The sequence below is a fragment of the Sitophilus oryzae genome, unplaced genomic scaffold (genome assembly GCF_002938485.1).
Source record: "Sitophilus oryzae breed Bouriz unplaced genomic scaffold, Soryzae_2.0 scaffold_1977_pilon_pilon, whole genome shotgun sequence".
Classification (NCBI taxonomy): Eukaryota; Metazoa; Arthropoda; class Insecta; order Coleoptera; family Curculionidae; genus Sitophilus; species Sitophilus oryzae.
The window spans coordinates 1,661,199-1,676,877 of NW_022146698.1; positions in this window are offsets into that span (position 1 = coordinate 1,661,199).

The window sequence follows — 15,679 nt, forward strand, 5'->3', positions numbered from 1 at the left end:
TGAGTGCTGAAGAAACATCTGCTATGAATAATTTTGAAGAACGTATTGAAATGATACGTACAGACACTCACAATGCGGCATATCTGCTCGACCCACGATACAGAGGGGAAAACTTGAATCATGAGAAACTGGAACGCGCTATTCCTCTCATAGTGGATCTTTCATCCACAGATGACCATATTAAGGTTATAGGAGAAATTACCTACTACAGAACACAATAAAACGTATTTAATAAACCAATTATTTGGGTCGGAGCAAAGGGTGTTACCTCTATGTAAAACTTCATCTGATGTCACGCCTGTCACTTGGTGGAAAAATTGGCTTCCAAATTGCCTGTTAAAGGATGTTGATATAAAACTATTGAGCATGCCACCTTCTGCAGCCTCTTGCGAGAGAAATTGGTCCGCATGGGGCATTGTTCATAATAAGCTTCGTAACCGACTGAAAACCTCTAGTTCTGTAAAGCTTCTTTATATAAAATACAACATGAAACTTTTCAGTAACAGTGAAAATAAAAATAGGGGAAACTTGGAGGAAACAGCTCTAAATTTTAGTAGCGATGATGAAATGGCATGGATAATTCTGATTCTGAAGAACATAAAGATAGTGGCGAAGATGAGTTCAATAATGACTGTGATGAAGATGAGATTCCGTTGTCTAGATTAGCCTGTGCTACCACCACTCATTAGTATTTTTTTATTGCTATTATGCATTTTGTTGCTACCTCAGAATAGCTTTATATTTGTTTAAAAATTATTAATCTTGTTCGGTTACTGTCTTTTTTGTACGTATGAATACACGATTGGTAAGGTGTTCATAGGCACATCTAGGCATAGGAATTACATGCATTGGAATGAAACGCCCATAAAAAGTCTAAGCTTAAACAGAGATGGATAACAACTTCCCCGTTTCCACTTCCACTATGATTGTCGAGTTAGACAAACTCCAATAAGACAACAAATTTTGCAAATGCCACCGCCTCCCATCCACTCATGATACCCATCCACCTGCCTTTTATCGCCATTATTTTATTGCCCTTCCCGCGCCCCCTCAAGGCGCAATCTCACAGTCCATCACAGAGTTGCCAGGTCTACCGATTTCCGTGTAAGCTACCGAACCGATCTACCAATTTAAATAAAAATCTATCGATATGATCCACTGCATCTTCAGTCTTTACAATACAAGCACTTTTAAAAATTTCACATATTTGGACTAAAAATTAAGCGACCACCGCGTTGGAATCTGTCTACTTGCAGAGTTACAGAGATATTCCCACAAATCCTTATTACTCCTCATTTGGCGCGGTATTGGTGACATGCCCGAAGATGTTATCTTTAGAAAATATTTTGTTTCATTCATCTACTAAAGTTGAACCCGCATTTCCCCCCAAAAAATGTAAACAAAAACAAAATCTAAGTTAAGAAACAAACTAAATACGGACAAATATTTTAGTGCTTTTCCTGTCTAAAAAATATATTAATATAAAAAAGAGTTGAGAGTTGCTACAGTTTTCCCATTGAAATGAATATCACTGATCCAGGGGTGGATAGGCCATATGGGAAAACGGGAAAATTCCCGCTGAACCGGTGGGAAGATGGGCCGGTGGGCCGGTCCCGATCAGAGCTCAAAAAAAGATTGATTTAGCCAAAAATTAAATGGTTAGTCTTCTAACTAAAGTTACGTAAGATTCTTAGTGACTGCCTAATTAACTAATCAACTAGATCAATATAATAGTCAGTTGCTTTTAAACATAAACACCAATTTGTAAAATAACTATTGTTAGATGTCTTTCTGTGAGACACTTATAATTTTAATAAACATCTGTTTGTTGTTCCGTTTGAAATGTTTTATTATACAAGGTGAGTCTATAAGTGCACTTTATTTGTGTGCTGCTTTGTGCAAATATTTTCAGGGCTGGGAGATATGAATAAAAGAAACATAATATATTCTCTTTACCGTGTTTCAAATAAGTCGAAAATAACCGAGTTATTAAAGTTGAATTTTTTCTGTAACCTCAAAACACATTTATATCTACTGCCTAGGTATTGCCTAGGTTTTTTTTTGTTTGAGTCATGGCATTATCATACAAGATGCCAAATAATGTAGAAACGAGTAAAAGTTACGTGATTAGAATTATACCAAAAATTAAAACACGTATACACGACGAGGCTGCTGCTGTACCAGAAAAGAGAATTTTTTCTACAATGTGTAAGAAAGTATATACCTGAAAAGCTAAAAATAATGTATTTCAGAGAGGATTGGGCCAGAATAAAAAAATATGAACTGAATGAATCAGGAAGCCCTAAAGATTCTCAAAATCGTGATTGAAAATCGTAGCATATTCAAGATCAAATTACCGTTATCGATAATGGAAATAAAACAGTAGAACTTTGTGAAACTGAGCTATTTTGTAGTAAAGGAGCCTTGGAAAAAATAGATTTGATCGTCTAATGTTTTTAGTGTCTTGTCCTGGCTAGTTAGAAAATGCTCAAATCGTATTTTTAATCATATCTCAATTATTTCAAATGGAACGAGGGTGGCTCATTAGCATATTTGGAAAAAGCATTTTTTACGAATAATTTGATACCACACACTTATTCGTATTAAGGTATTTCGAGTCAAATTTTCGTTACAAACCGCAAGTTATAATTTCAAATAAACAATATGCGAAAATGTCAAAAGTTGACATATGATATGTCATTCTATTCAAAATGTCATTTGCTATCGAATAAAGTAAAAAAATACCGAGGGTACCATTTAAAAATCAAAAGTTGTAGTCATTTCCGGTGAAATAGGAAGTGACCGAAAACAATTACTGAATACATCAATCAATCTTAATTTATATCATATACTAACACACCAAATCTAGTTTTTTAACTGAAAAAAATAAAAAAGTTATAGGGGTGAACCACTTTTGAGACGCACGCGGTATATTTTTTAATATTAAATAATACCCCTAGCTATTTGTAATTCTTGTTATATTTATTTTATTTGTGTTTTATTTGAGTGCTCTATTATTACAACCATAGACTTAAAATAAAATATAGACTACACTATTTACATCTCAACGCGGTCAAACAATCTTTTTTGTACACATGTTTACTTCTGGGTACAGTCGACCGAGCCTTCCTCATCCAGCCTATGTTGTCACGTCTTTAATATCATCAATATTTTTTTTCTTGTTATACACATATATTGAGATATTAATACTACAGTTTTAATAAAGTAGGTTTTAATATTCCATAGATGTATTAAATAGTCCTTATACTACTAAATTATAAGTCGGATACTGTTTAAAAAGGATAAGTTCTTTACAATATGACAACACCGATTAGAGGCGTGTAATCTATCTAAGTGGACAGTATAATACAAATTGATTTGAGTCCGTTTGTTAATGGAATATTATATTTATACTATTTTTACAAATCAAAATAATATCTTGACAGATCAAAAACTAAAAACTATTTTTTTTAAATAAACATGTTTCGATGACAACGGTGATTTTTAACATCTTGATATAAATTATAAAAATCCTTATCATATAACTTCCTGCCGGCCTTGAAATATTTATTTCAATAAAAAGTCTTCTGTGGGAAGAACACATAATTTTGTAACCGGACGTTTACATAAAGAACCATCACTACATTTGAGTGTTACAACACGCGTAATTTTATAGACACCTTCATGAAGTTCAATAACTCGACCAAGTTTTCATTTGAATAGAGGTAGATTATCTTCTTTAATTAATACCAACGTATCCAACTTAAGAATATTTGGAAAGTCTTTAAACCATTTAGTTCGTGTTTGAAGATTAGAAATGTATTCACGATTCCACCGTTTCCAAAACTGTTGTACCATTTTGTTGGCGTTGGTAATTTAACAAACGATTTTCCAGTATGTTAGAAACGTCATCTTCCGGAACTGCAGTCAATGGTCTTCCAATCATGAAATGTGCCGGTGTCAATGGAGTCAAATCTTGTGGATCCGATGACAATGGAGATAGTGGACGAGAGTTTAACACCCCTTCTATTTGTACTAAAACCGTTGAGAGATCCTCGTAAGTGAGGCTAGTGTCACGAATTATACGTTTAAGATGGTGCTTTACACTTTTAACACCAGCCTCCCACAAACCCCCAAAATTTGGTGCCTTGGGTGGCATAAAATGCCATTGAATGCCTTCAGTTGCTAAACAAGTACTTACATAATTAGAATGTTTATTAATAAATTGTAGCATTGCTGAATTAGCACCTATAAAGATGGTACCATTATCCGAATATAAGTGTAAAGGTTTTCCTCGCCTGGATACAAATCTTTTTAAAACTGATAAAAAAGCTTGACTAGTCAAATCGGTTACTATATCTAAATGAATACATTTTGTACTCATGCAAACAAAAATAAATTTTCAAAAATCAAACCGTTTACTGTTTTTGAATTCCTGGTTTTCCGATCCCGAATAAAAATAGGTCCTGCATAATCAATACCAGTATGAGAAAACACTGGCTGGAAAGAAGATACATGACATTCAGGTAAATCACCCATAATATAATTAAATGTAACAGGATTGGCTCTAAAACAAGTTACTCAATTTCTAACGACTGATCGAGCTAATCTTCTGCCGCAAAGAGGCCAATAATGTAATCGAATATTATACAGTAATTGTTGAGGACCACAATGCAACAATTTACTATGCTCGTACATCATAATTATTTTAGTCAAAGCGCATTTGTTGCTTAACACTATTGGATATTTTTGTTCATCAGATATTTGAGCATTTCTTATTCTACCCCCAACTCTTATAAACCCTGTTTCGTCTATAAAAGGTTATAAGCAAAGTAATTTGCTAGTTTTGGGTAGAGTTTGGTGGTTTTTTAAAGCTACATATTCTTTTGAAAATGATTGATATTGGCTCATGCGAAGCAAATGATTTTTACTTTCAATAATCTCAGAAACACTGAGTGGATCTGAAAGTACCTTTTTTTGTTTTAAACATTGAATGAAACGTATACAATATGCAAACACTCTTTGAAGTTTCATAAATGACGAAAAACGACAAAAATCAAAATTTGGTACGACTTCAGTAATTGTAGAATTGGCAAAAATTCGCTGCTCAGGTAAATTAGCAGTCGACATTGAGAAAGTGCGAACATTATCCGACAAATTAGAAAATATGTTAATAGGACCATTCCACCATAACGAATAATTCAAGAGTTTTTTAGATGAAATTCCTCTTGATAAACAATCAGCAGGATTTTCTTCTGATTTTATGTGAAACCATTCAATTTGATCAGAAAGATTTTGAATTTTTGTAACTCTATTTGCCACAAAAGTTTTCCATCTACTGGGACATCCTTTGATCCAACTTAGTGTAATTAAAGAATCAGTCCAATAAAAAAAATTTTCAATTTTAAATCTGCTTAGAGACTCTTTGGCTTTTCTAACTAATTTTGTTACGAGTTCTGCAGCACAAAGTTCTAAACGAGGCAAACTAATTTTTTTTAATAGGGGCAATTCGCGATTTGGAAACAAGCAAAGTAGAAGAAACATATTCGCCGTTGGCGAAACAAACAAGATACACACATCCGCCATAAGCTTTCTCTGATGCATCAGCAAACGCATGAAGATGTGTTACTTGGAAATTATCCGATAACACAAATCTAAAAATGGAGAATTCATTTAGAACTTGAATATTATTACAAAATTCCATCCAATATTCTAATAAATATGAAGGAATAGATTCATCCCAATCTAATTGTTCTTGCCAAAGTTGTTGTAAAATAATTTTACCATTGACAACGACTGGACCTAAAAGTCCTAATGGATCAAATATTTGGCTGATAGTAGATAAAATCATTCTTTTAGTAATAGAACCTTCATATTTAAATTTCTTAATTGAATAATGGATTGTATCGCTAGATGAATTCCAAAATATTCCTAAGGTCTTATTCTGCTCATCTTTACCTAACTGCAATATATTTGATGATAATGTACTACCAACTTGAAAACTTTTCAACAATTCTGATTTATTACATAGCCATTTTCTCAACTGAAATCCACCGGAAGATAAAATAAATGATACTTCCTTCTGGAGTTTCAGCAATTCAGAAATGGAAAAAGCACCAGCTAATAAATCGTCTAAATAAAAGCACTTTAAAATAACATGACATGCTTCTGGATAAATAGGTTGAAATTCTAAAGCTAATTGTTTTAAGCATCTGACTGCCAGAAAAGGCGATGAAGCACAGCCATAAGTAACAGTATTTAATTCAAAGCATTCAGCCATTGCTTTGGGATCATCTAAATCTTTCCATAAAATTCTCTGAAAACATCTTTGCTCAGGATCTATCAAAACTTGGCGATACATTTTCGAAATATCTGCATTCATAACATACGGATACATTCTGAAATTTAAAAGAATCGTTAATAAATCGTTCTGTATTGTAGGACCAGCGAACTGCACATCATTTAATGACAAATTAGTGTCAGTCCTAGCTGAAGCATCAAAAACAACTCTCAACTTTGTTGTTAAACTAGATTCCTTAATTACTGCATGATGGGGAAGATAATAGCATTGTCTAAAATCAGTATTATCCATAGAAAAATCTTTAACTTTAGTCATGTGACCCAATTTTTGATATACTACTAAGAAATGAAACATACTCACCTTTCAAATCTTTGTCTTTATTGAGACGCTTCTGAAGAAAACATAAACGTTTATAAGCCATATTTCGAGACAAACCCAAATCATTTAAATTTTCTTTAAAAGGAAACTTTACTATAAATCGACCATCAGAAGCACGTTTATAATTTTCAACCATTAAAGTGAGTTTCACAAAATTCTTCTGACTTCGAATATATTTTATTACACGTATAACCTTCTTCGATTGCCCAAAATTTAGCAAGATTTTCATTAATAGACAACTCTAATGAATGATACGACATAACCGTATTATTATCAAAATAACAAGAACTAATATACCCACCAACAATCCAACCAAACCTAGTCTTTTGAATAACGGGTCTAGAGGGATATTTTATCTGTTTCATAAGCAGACACCGATAAAATGTATCAACGCCTAACAGCATATCAATTGGACCTGAAATATTAAAAGATTCATCTGCTAATTTTATATTTTTGGGAATAGTTATTTTTATGAGAATCAAATGACATTACAGGTAAATTATGAGTTATTTTAGAAATAACTAAACAACATATATTTTCTTTATAGTCATTAATATTGGACATAATCGTGAGATTCACTTTAGAATTTGACTTAGTAGATAGTGTCTCTCCAACTCCCGTAATATTAAATTCGACAGGACATTGTGGAAGTTGCAACCTTTCAGCCAATTCTTGAGAAATGAAATTACTTTGGGAACCAGGATCAAGCAGAGCACGAACTAACCAGGATCTTCCATTAGCATCAAAAACTTTAACCTTTGCTGTTGGAAGAATCGATAATGTAGCAGCATTTGTAGCACTATTCATTGTGTAGCACTATTCATAATATGTCCAGAAGTAACCATCGGTAAAGAATTTTTGGCTGTAGAAATTTCACACTCATCTTCAGTTCTACTATTAGTAGTACTACTACTACTAGGAGTATTAAGTAAATTATTTTGATGAGGTTGTTCTACAGAATTAACATGCAATAAAGAATTATGTTTTTTACCACATTGTCGACAAGAAAAAGAACTGGGACAATTTTCTGTATGATTATTACTAAAACAATTTTTGCAAATATTTAATCTTTTAACAGCCTTCATTCTATTAGAAATGTCCAATTTTTTAAAAGCAAAACATTTGTATATCGAATGATTTTTATTACAGTAATAATAAGAAAGTTTATTTTTAGATACAGATGCATGAGCTCTTATTCTATTATCTGATTTATTGACTATTTTATTTTCCTTTATAGAATTATCTAATTTCTCTAATAATTCACATTTTAAATTTTGTTAAACAAATCGTATAAATTTCTTAAATTAGCATGAGATTCTTTAATTAAATTCGGACAATCAAACAATGCTTTGATGTAATTATATATAATCAATCGTTTATTTTCAAATCTTTCTATAAGCAAATTCCAAGCAATCAAATAATTATCATTAGTAACTGGTAAATTTGCTATAACTTGTAATGGCTCATCTTGTAAAAAAGATTTTAAATAATAAAACGTCTCAACATTACTTAACTGAGAATTATCATGCACAATTGCTTGAAATGCATCACGAAATTCTAACCATTTTTCAAATGAACCATTAAAAGATGAAATTTTTATTTCTGGTAACTTTAATCTGGATTGTCTAGGAGACTGAACAAACGCAGGCGGAGAAAACCTTTCACTATTAGAATCATTACTATTACCTTTTGAATTAACATTCCGGGAAAGCAATAATTTTAACTGACTTATAATTTGAAAATATTCGTTTTCAAATTCGACATACTCTTTATTTTCTATATCTAAAATATTTTTTATACTTTCCTGATCAGAAGTTGATTCGTCCTGATACAGCAATGCTTCAATTTCTCTTTGATATTCATCAAATTGACACAAAAGAGGTTCTGCCTTATCAAATCTACTTTGCAACTGATTTAGCACCAAATCCGTGAGATTTTCGGAATCAACTGATGCTAAATAGCTCCTGAGACGGGTTAATTGCCCTCTAATAAAACCGCGCTGGCGTTTTAATTTACAAATTTCTGACATTTTCTCCTAAAAACTGAAATAAAACACTAGTCAAACCCAAAAAATCTCACAAAGCAATAGTACAAATATATATCCCCTATCTCCTTAATGGAACGAACTCACTTGACTAAATATTCAGCCTTCAACAACCACCAAAACCATATTATCAACAATCCATCGTTGCATTAAAGACTTCAAACAGCAACGTAGATGTACAACTTCTAAATACGGCAGGTCGGCAATAGAACGTTTTTCTTCGACAATGAAAAGTTCCAAGAAAAAAGGCTGGTATCACATCTAATCCGGCTCGAAGGACCAAATGTAATCTGTCTAAGTGGACTGTATAATACAAATTGATTTGAGTCCGTTTGTTAATGGAATATTATATTTATACTATTTTTACAAATCAAAATAATATCTTGACAGATCAAGAACTAAAAACTATTTTTTTTTAAATAAACATGTTTCGATGACAACGGTGATTTTTAACATCTTGATATAAATTATAAAAATTCTTATCATCTAACAAGGCGAGAGAGCCTATTCATTCATTTATTACCACAGGGGAACTGTTTACATTTTATGCGAATGCCAACATCCTATTGTTATTGTTTAGTATGTGGCCAAGTCTATCTCTGCTTTTGTTTATTTTTAATTTTGTATACGTATACTTTGGGGAAATCTTAAGAAAATAATAATATAATTAGAGCTTACTACTTTTCAAAATTTCGATATTTATAATTTTATTTAGTACTTATTAAGTAGGTATGGGGCCACCTTAGCCCAAGGTCAACCCCTATTCGTCTCCCGCCTAAATTTTTAGATGGAAATTTATCCCGTTCCATAGTCGCCCACCCCGTCCATGTAAATCTTATAACGAGATGGCGCGCCGCCGATATTGTACCTCTTTGCCCCTAAAACATTCCCTGACAGATTGCATTATAATAAGTGCATCATCTAATACTAGCCCGACACCACTAAAGGTAGCCCACACAGCGCAGCCTGTAAGCTCGCCGACCCGCATAATCTACGCGCCTACCTCGCTACACTACCAAGGGCTCGCCAAGCCTTATCGGGCGGGTAGCCCTAACGAGGTAACAGTATTTGAGGGCCCAGCATCGGTTTAACAGCTCGTCTCCGACTAAGTAGACCGTAGGTTACATTAAATTAACGACCCTCGCCCTCCCATATCCTTAGTCATTTATTTTAAATTTTTTTTTTTGTTTTTTTTTTGTTATACCTATTAACCACAGGTGTAAGAATATACCAAAAATGCTATTTATTAACCTAATTATGCATTAACAGATTGTGTTTATTAAAAAAACATAAAACAAAACAGTAGTAATTAAAACAAAAAAAAAAAAAAAAAATTTCCTATAAAAAATAGAGATTAAAGGAAAAACGCTTTTCATTTAAATCAGGTTTAAAACCTGGTCATCTGTCATATATCGACCTTCGGGCAAACATCGCGCGTGTGATTTTCGTGTAAACTTTAAAATATTTACCACAACGGCCATATTGGGGTGTGGTCTTTCCTATACCATGTACCCCTGTATCCCAACAGATACAAAACTAAATTATTTTTCTGTATCTTTAAAAAGTGTAACAATACGCTATAATTCAATAATTTCCTATGAATAAATTTAATTAAAAAAAAAAAAAAAAAAAAAAAAAAAATAGATATAAAAAATAATAAAAAAAAAAAAATTGTTTTTCTATTTTAAAGAACCCCCCCCAAAAACCCCTCCCCCCCCCCCAAATTATACCATCACCGCGCTATAGGCCGCCATGTCACAAATTAAAAATAGGTTTAATTGTTACCATAAAACACCACACACGAGGACTTAACAAACTCGCGACCCTACCTGAGTTTACAGTTATTATCCACATACTCCGTTAAACAGGCACTTAACACACGAAAATCACTCTTCGATATCACACACTTTTAAGCCCTTTTCACTAAACACACTCAAAATACACAGAAAATTCTCTTTGATTCTCAAAACCGTTAGGAAGTAGAAGAAATGAACTAAAAAGCGACCAAATGTATACGACCGGCGATTAAATTGGTTTTCTATACACGGAAGTTACCGATAAGACCGCTAACATGCTTTACCACAAACAGAAATATGTAATTTATAGATACAGGGTCGTCTATTAAACGTAAACGTTAATAACTATCTACGTCTACCTTTAATACAGGGGTGTTAATGAAAAAACAAATACAAATTTGTAATATTTATTTAAATGTATGCAATACATTACTTTCTTATATTTTTGGCGCAGGTACTAAAAACTATTTGATAGCAGATGATATAAACGTCATAATTATATACCAAAAAATCAGGAACTATATATGAAATTCACTGTAGGTTCTCCTTATCCCTTTTTACACGTCTGGATTTTCATGAGCTTGAGCCTATCAGTTCGTTTAAAAGTTTGACTCGGGGTAAATCTCTGCATCAGTATATTGATCTCCTCTGAAACTTCACCGGTTAGATAACGGGATTTACCTCTTTTTTAGTATCTTTATGTTCTCCTGTTTCTCTCTCTAGTCTCTCATTCCGCCGATTAATGGACGCATTTTGAAACACTGTCACCCGATTCGTTATTGACTTAATATATTCCAATCTCATTTACATTTCATTCATTAATAGACTGTTTACGTTAATTAACAAATTATTTTTTAAACATACGAAAGCTTCAATAACATCTTTTTTATTTATATGATTTATATAGATTGTATTTTGCACTATAACGGCAAAATATAATAAAAGCTGAACTTAACGCCGCCATGTCTGGATACTGAATGACTGTTTAGATATGTTGACGGAGAGAATATAAACAATCCCGGCATCTTGCTTGAGAAGGGGGAGGACCGTCAATATAAGTCACTTGATCAGGTCTGTTGTAGTGAATAAAACATGGCAATTGCGTTTGCAAATAGAAATTATTTTTTGTATTTCCGATAGGGAAGTCTAGACCATAATATTTTTAAAAGCGTATAGGGGCTAATATGTTCTGCTAGAAATTCTACAGACAGTGCTTTTAACTCCTCTGCAGTATATTTTGCCAAAATCCAAATACATGTTTACTTTTCAAGTGGTTAAATAATACTAAAGGAATGACGCTCTAAATTATGCATTTTTATACATTTATTCACAACAGTTACAAGGTGTTATTTTACAAGTAACTCTAAACCGTATAATTTAGCAAATTAAAGCTTTTGTATTGTATTAAAAATTATGCGTACTATCGTAGGGCGAGTCATCCAAACAAATCATTTAGTATGTTTATTGGAGATCTTCAATTCTAGAAGTTTCGAAAAAAAATATACAAAAAAAAAAAACGTTTAAAAAATTTTAATACATTTTTTTTTTAAAAATATTTTAGACTTTTACTTATTGTAGAATAAGTAAAAAAATTTATAGTTCTTCGGTAGACATCTTTCTCCTTTTACACATATTTACTCTTCTAGTGTTTAAATAATACTAAAGAATAAGCGTTAAAATATTATTTCTATACATTTTATTCACAAGCGTTAATACACATTATGGTTGGGAAAATCCATATTTTTGAAGTTTTTATTGATTAATTTCTAGTCCACGATATATCGGTTTTTATCTTTAGAAAAAAAAAAAATTTAAATAACAATATTTTTTTAATTTCTTTCCAAACAATTTTCTTCAGAGACATTACAAGCTCTATTATAATGTAAAAGATTATCGTAAAAACGTCTTAAGTCTAATTTTACAAGTAACTCTTACCCTGATAATTAAAAATTAAACTTTTGATTTAAAATTAATCGAATGTTTCCATAGTTGGAAACAAACCCGGTAATCCAAAACACATCACCCGTAATTATCCACCTTTCCAGGAATTTGCTTGCCCTTTAACGGTGAAAATTTTCAATCTTAAGGGGCTGAACAGGTCTTTCCTCCATTTTTTCGTGTGCAAGGCTCCCTTTTAACATATATGATTGATGTAATGTTTCCCCAAAAATTCGAACCAATCCGTATCGTCAAAAGAGATTATCATTAGTTCATTGGGTAGGTTGAATATTTTGTTTCACAATTTTAATGTAGGTATCAAACCTCTCGCGATACTTATTCCAGCAACAATATCAAAGTTCTTCGTGGGATAACACGTTTCAGCCAACAATCTGCGTTCTTTCTTGATTTCCATATTACTTCGTAAAACCATACTGTTTAGATACTCGAAATAATCTGGTGAGGAACATGATGATGAATTTGAGGTTATGTCTAGCGCTTCCATCTCGACATACGCACAAACAGGTGTCTTGACGATTACTAATCGATCGTATACGTTTTATTTTCCTTCCCCTACCACCACCAAACTAATTTATTTGTTTCTTAAACTTTTTATATTCAATTCTAAAAATAGAATCTTACGTAACGACCAGCCGCTATCTCTTTCCTTGAAAGCACCAGATTTCGTCACTAAGACTTGTTTAAACTCGTTGAATACTTCCTCCAGATTTGTATTTTCGTAACCAACTGCCATATCGGGAAAAAGTAGGAAAGAACTTAAGCGAATTTTAATACATCTTCTTGGTCTTCTTCTAGACGCCCTAATATGTCACATGAACATAAATTAGAATTCCATATGTGATAATTTTGATGGAGGGCTATGTAATTTCAGATATATAATTCTGTTCCTGACCAGTTAATACCGTACATAGCTTAAGAGCATGCTAATATAGGACTAATAGCTTATTTCGCAAATGTGTTCAGACAGGTTACTCCTATAAGATTTAATGCTCGGGATTTTTTAAAAGCACACCTAATAAGCTGAATTCCAGGTTCTAATTCTACACAACACTCACTCGATTTTTATGTTGACATGAGCTTAAACACTGGGAAATACACTCACTTCTTACAGACACCACTGAATGTTTTTGACATACCTCGAAGAGGTTTAGGACAATAATGTCTTTACTTTTATCAATCCAAACTATTATTGTTGAGTTTGTCCGAATCCTAACATTGACTAGAATCTTTATGTTCCGTTTCCTTTGTCAACCACTGCCTCTACAAATTAGGATTCAGGTTGTTTTAGTTATTCACTCGATATGCATCTATAATATACATACATTCTCACGCATCTTCTTCGTAAAATCCACCGCTGATGGGATTACCTTCATAATCTTCTAAAAGGTACGTTACAGGGTTTGTAATTTTTACTTTGATACTTTGAAAAGGCTGAGTGCGTCCAATTTGGCAGCACATATCCTTTTTCAAAAAAGATGTTCTGTCTGTTTGAGATATACCTCTAACGGTATCGCCAGACCTTAAATCTACTTGATTTTCCCGCTAACCTTAATATGAACCTCGGTAAACGCCATCTATTAGTTTCTTCTCACTATTACTATGCACATTCTTCGGTTTCATTCCAATGGTTCTTTGTTTCGTATCGTTATAGTCTTATGTAACTTTATTTAGTAATTCCAGCCATCTATGGTTCCCATTCAACGTAAACGATCTAAATAAATTTTCCCTTTAATAGTGCGAAGTGTGCCACCCCGTTTTCAGCTATAGAGGCTTTCAAAGGGCTAAAAGTACTGTAGTGTTGGATCATGTATTTTTTCATCAAGTTTTTTTTTTTTTTTTTTTTTTTTTTTTTTTATTATTCATTTTTTTATTGTGTCCCCCTTTTTAGGATATATTGTTGAACGATTTTCAATATGATTTCCATGGCCTTAGTAATGTCTGGTTCAGATTTTTTGATTTTACAGAGGTTTTTGTCATGATATTTGGAAAAAAATCAAAATCCCAATTCACAACCAAGATACTATTTTATAGCCCTTGATTAATCTCTCCGGACTGGTGAATTACTTCGATACACTCGTTCTCTTCGATGTGACGATACCGCTCCGCTGGCAAAAGTATCGTCTAAACCATACTGAATAAATCTTTCGTCTTTTGAATTTTAAATAGCGAGCGGGTTCTTTATTGAAGTTCCCATAACGACTCTGTTCCTCTAGAAACCCCATCCGCTTTGTCTAACAGAAAATAGTGCTGGTATTATGTGTATCTTATATTTTATTTTGGCGGTTTAGAATTTTTTTTTACTTAATAATAAAATCTTCAAGCCACCTTTACATCACCGCGCCTCCGTTTTGACTAAATCCGTCTATTTCTGGTTTGTTATTGTTGCCTTAAACGAAATCAAGCCTCTCTTTGATATTGTCTGCTATATCCGTATCAATGTTCGCTGTTATTATCATGCCTCTAATGCTTTTGGAGAGAGAGGGGGGGGGGTTTAACGTTAGCGCACTATCGGAATTACTAAATCCAGTATTAGACGTTTAGCCTTATGGATTTTTCAATCACCGTATCTGTATAAATTCTTTATTCGGCACTTTCCAGCATATCCAAGATCTATATCTGCAGTTTTCTTGACTATCCATCCTCTAAAGTTCCAATTTCTTAATCCATATCCATTAGGACGTGTTTGAAATTTTTTGAAAAACGTGCTCCCTGTGAAGTCTATCTCTAACGCTTCTAATCTTTCGGCAAGAACACTGTTAAATGCGTTTATTGTTTCCATAGAACGAGCTTGAAATTTTATCTCTTCGCGACCTTTCCCTGCTAGCTTCATTCAGTTATCGTTTAGTCGATACATCGCTCTCTTATGTAGGGTCTTAAACATTAGTTATTTTTTTCGATTTTCAATCATTTAATCTCCTTCAGGTGTGTGGGAAAATTCAGGTTGAGGGTGTACTAACCTTCGCTTGGAAGATAAAGACCATCCGAACTTGTTTATGGTTGAAATAATAATGCTCAAATATCTAGTATAACACTTTATTTATAGGTTCAACTACACTTAGTTCTAAACAATTCTTCAAGAATTACTATTTATTTTCATTTCGTATGGTTTCCGTTCCGTGCTGTTGAGAGCATCCAGATTTACTTAATCTATCACCAACTCGTTGGACGTCATCATCAATAATATATTCTTTAGGTTTTCTC